The sequence below is a fragment of the Diprion similis genome, chromosome 5 (assembly GCF_021155765.1).
Source record: "Diprion similis isolate iyDipSimi1 chromosome 5, iyDipSimi1.1, whole genome shotgun sequence".
Lineage (NCBI taxonomy): Eukaryota > Metazoa > Arthropoda > Insecta > Hymenoptera > Diprionidae > Diprion > Diprion similis.
Genome location: NC_060109.1, coordinates 6,432,288 through 6,437,037, shown reverse-complemented (window position 1 = coordinate 6,437,037; position 4,750 = coordinate 6,432,288).

Sequence of the window (4,750 nt, the reverse complement as noted above, 5' to 3'; positions counted from 1 at the left end):
AAAATATTTTTATTTTCACCAACTATGATCAAAGATGCTGTTGTGTCCCCCACGACACTTTAGTGAAGTGAGGGTATTCAATTTAAGATAAATTGTTCTAGTATTGTTTTTAGAACCTAGTATCGTAGCAAGATATCGTCGTTGGGAGCCCTTACTGTGAGGCAGGTAGCCTGTCGTATTTCTGGCAAATTTACTTGATTAGCATTCGGTAGTGGTAGTTCAGGCCATCCCTCTTCTCCCCTGGCTAGCCACGGAGGGCCCTTTTTCCAGATAGTCGTGCGTATAAAATCTTGAGGTAACAGATCTCGTGAAAGCAGGTCGGCAGGGTTGTCCTTCGTACGTGCATGTCTGCAGTATAAAGGTTTCGATTTGGATTGTATTTCAGCCACACGATTGGCAACAAGGGTTCTGAGAAGATGTATTGATTCGATGCAACGCAATCACAGAATCCGACCACGAAATAGTTTGATCTATTTCGACATTTATAGTTGATTTGACTGTTGTATATAGATTAGCGTATAGCACTGCTGCACACAAGTCTAAACGTGGGATTGTTTGCAGCGTCTTGATTGGTGCAACCCTTGATTTTGGACAAAAAAGTTGGATCCGAACACGTTCCGTTTTATCCACTGATCGTAGATAGATGCAAGCACCGTATGCCCTTTCCCTAGCGTCGCAGAACCCGTGAAGCTGTACGTTGACGGGTCGCTCGTGTAACATTTTACGTCCAAATTTAGGATATGGCTTGTCAGGATATGAATTGTCACTGGGTAAATCAACGTGAACGTTTATTTTAAGATGAGAAAAAGGGAACGATATAATTATATAGAAATTGAAATGTTTGGCGCAGAGATGTTGCCTCTCATAAGGCCGGCAGCGAACTACTCTCACTTCGCCCCTCTCCATGTACTTGCGATCGCAGCGCTCTCGGTCCCCGCAGGGCCGTCACAAAAATTTCTAGGCCACGTTTTACACAAACAAGATATATTTTAATGCGGAGAGTTGTGAGACGAATGTTTTCCATCTCGTATGAATGTCTAACGGTAGAGATTCATCCCAGTACAGATTGAGTTTCCAAAGCTCTTGCATCAATAGTTTAATAGTGATTATCACGGGGTTTAGTAGACCGAGTGGATCGAAAATTTTAACAATTTCGGAAAATATAATTCGTTTGGTAGATGATGAGTGGATGTCGATAGGTTTGACGGTGTTGATAATTTGACCTTGACGTGAGTTCCAGTGCATGCCGAGAGTTTTAAGATGTGGGTCGTTTTTGTCTTGCAATTGCCGGTTGATGCTGTAGTCCAGAAGGCCTTGCAACACCCGTGTTGAGTTGGATGCACATTGACGTAAATTGTATCCACCACTTTTTAGAAGATCAATGATTTGATCTCTCAACTAAGTTGTCTCTTCAATTGTCTGTGCACCATCCAGTAAATCGTCGAGATAAAGTCATTTTTTCAGGCTTGTTGATGCTTGTGGATAACGTTCTCGTTCGTCATCGGCGAGTTGATGTACACAACGAATTGCCAAAAATGACCCTGGAGCTAGTACGAATGTGACTGTCGTCAACTCGTAGGTGGAGATGGATCCGTCTTCTTTTCTCCATACAATTCGGAGATACTTACGATCCTCTTCTCGTACTAACACTTGTCGGAACGTTTCCTCAATATCTCCCGTAATCAAGTAGTTTGGCATTCGGAACCATAATACAAGCGTGGAAAGGTCGTCTTGAATGAGTGGTCCAACCATGAGTACATCGTTGAGTGAACTTCCCGTGTTGGACGCTGCTGATCCTTCAAAGACTACCCGTACCTTGGTAGTGAGACTAGACTCTTAGATAGCGGTATGATGGGGTAGGCCTATGAGACGTTTGGGAGCCATAGCGCGTGATGTGCCGAGTTGGTGCACTTTTTCGTTGAACGGGAGGGCAACTACGAACCTTCCGTCCGAGTTGCGTGTTACTTGTCTCTTGAATGATCTACGCACGCAGCCTCTTCGTTGGATAGGTGCTTTTGACTGTTGACTTCTTCAATTTCCCAGAATTTGCTAATGTCGTTATCCAGATTTGTGAGGTGACATCTCATATTCCTTTTGTTTGACAACGGAGATATGTTTCTTCCAACTACCCAACCAATGAGTCTTTTGTAGGTAGAGATCGGATTGTTGTTTTGTTGATAATTTGATTTGACCGACACAGAAAAGGGACAGAGACATTCCCGCCCCTAATAGCACCTCTATTGAAGCTAGCTTGTGAAATTCTGGGTCGGCCAGTCGAATGTTCGGTGAAATATTGATTGCTTGATGGTTGATTTGTTGATTTGGAGAGGTTGACGTAATCTTCGGGACTACGAGAAATTCGATAGTTTTTTGATAAGAGTTGTTGATAGATTTGATTGTTGCGGTGACCCAATTCTTGGCTACCGTTGTAAGTTCGTTCAGTGCCCCGATTGGGATATTGCAGTCCTTTCTCGGCAGCCCTAAATCGGATGCAAATGCTTTAGTGATGAAGTTTGCTGTGGAACCTGTGTCGATGATTGCACGACAAGGAACGTTGGATTTTTTTCGATGTTGAATATAGAGTTGAGCAGTAGGAATGATATCGTTAGTTAAAGTATCGATTGACAACGATTTGATGAATCCCGAGCGTAGTCAGGTGTATTCAGCCGTCGCGGCAGTTGGCGAGTCCCGATGAAGGAATGTATCATGTTTCTGACCACACACCCGGCAGGTACCTCCCTTACATTCCTTAAGTAAGTGACCCTTGCCAAGACATTTTTCACATGAACCGGCCGTCTTTGCTAAACGACACCATTGTTCTATTATTGCCGAAAGAAAGGTGTTACATTTATACACCAAATGTGTGTCTCGACATATCGGACACGGATAGCTCTTGACCACTGGCGTTACCGAAGAGCTAGCCGTCGGTGCAGATGTGGCTTGATTATTTTGATTGCTTGCTTTCGGCTGTGCGGTATTTTTCCGAACCGAGTTGTTACGAACGCGAGACTACGCGTTTGTTCTGGTTTTTTAGCAAATTCCGCCTTTCGCGTCGTAGCTTTGGTGATGGATCTTTCGTCGTTGATGATGAGTAATCTGTACAGCAAGCACGTTCCTCCAAAAAGTCGACCAATGACGTGTATGACGGCATCTTGTTGTCTGGGAGTGTGATTTCCCATTGTTATTCAGTACTTTCACCTATCTTAGAGAGTAAAAGATAGATGATGCAGCTGTTCCCATGTTCAACCGGTTCGTTAAGAGCTTTTAACGCGCGAAAATGTTGCCTGAAGGTATCTACTAATTCTGCCAGTGCTTGAGGGGTGTCTTTTCGCAAGTGAGGGACGTCGTAAAGAATGGACCAATGTCGTAAAATCGCCTTACGCGTATTATCGTATTTCGTTGTGAGTATTTCCCACACAACGTTATAGTTCGCTTCGGTAGTCTCGATAGCCTCGATAGCTTGGGCAGCCTTGTCAGTCAATGACGATTGTAAGTATTGAATTTTATCAATTGCGGGTATGTTGGGATTATCACCGCCGTGAACGGAGTTTATCGCGAAACGATTGCCATTCTTTCAAATTTTCATTGAATTTAGGTAACGCGATCTCGGGGAGCCTATGATGCGGGACCGTTAACGTGACTTGAGGTGAACTAGAAGCTGCTGTGACAGAGCGACTAGAATTTAAATTTATAACTGCTGCCTAACCCTCTTCCACCTTTCGAATCAATTCACGTGATTAAGCTAGTGTTGTGTAATAATCTTCCTCCAGAGCTTCCAATACTTTGGTATGTGTTTCCTGTCAGGCCAGCGTCTACATCTGGCAGCCAACTGACTATTGATAATTGGTAAAAACCCAGGGGTAATAAAGTAGTGAAAAACCCGCGCTGGAAGTTCCATACGACGTTTATGTTGTAGTATAATCATCATACTAGCGACATCTATACCATTAGGCTAAAACTATAATGTACCCAGAGTGCAAAGCGTGGCACTCTTTCTCATCCTTACGTAACTTCCTGTTCCGTCTCGCATATCATCGACAAAGGATGTACATCGTGTTGATGGAAATAAACTATATCTAACCAAATATAATCAATCGTTCTATCTGCGTATTTCCCTGTATTCCAACAGTTTAGACGGTTCATTTATTGCTCGATATTAAGTTTATTGTTTAGGGTCGCAGTTCCTTCAGCGCGGTTTTGTATTGCCAGATGTGGGACTCCTGTCCTTTCCGGATAGCTCGATACAGCTTGGGAACCACCGTCCAGGGAAATCCCAGCCGTATAAGAATATATTGATTCAGAATTGAAGAATTGGCTAATTATATCAATTAGATTGTGTTGATACGCAACAGATGCTTATAATAACATAACAAAGAGCAATCTGTTAAGGCCGACGTATCATCTCGGCGAACCTTCTCAAATTTTTCTTTTAAAATCAAACGTAACCAAATGGCATACCTTCGATCCACTCAACAGTGCTTGAGAATTCTTTCAACGTTAGTCAGCAAGATAAATGCACTGAATCTTATATTCATGTGGTGAATATTTTGCACCCCACCTAGAAAAAGTCACGTAAGTAGTAGGCTAAACCACTTACTTTAGAAGCATCGAATTTAAATAGATCGATTATTGTACAGTATGGATGGCTGTGTGAAAACTACATCAAGATAACTTTTGTACATGACGAGACTAAGCATCGTCGGAACACCGTCGAAGCAGTCGGAGTAACGCTGACCATGTAGATTTGGGC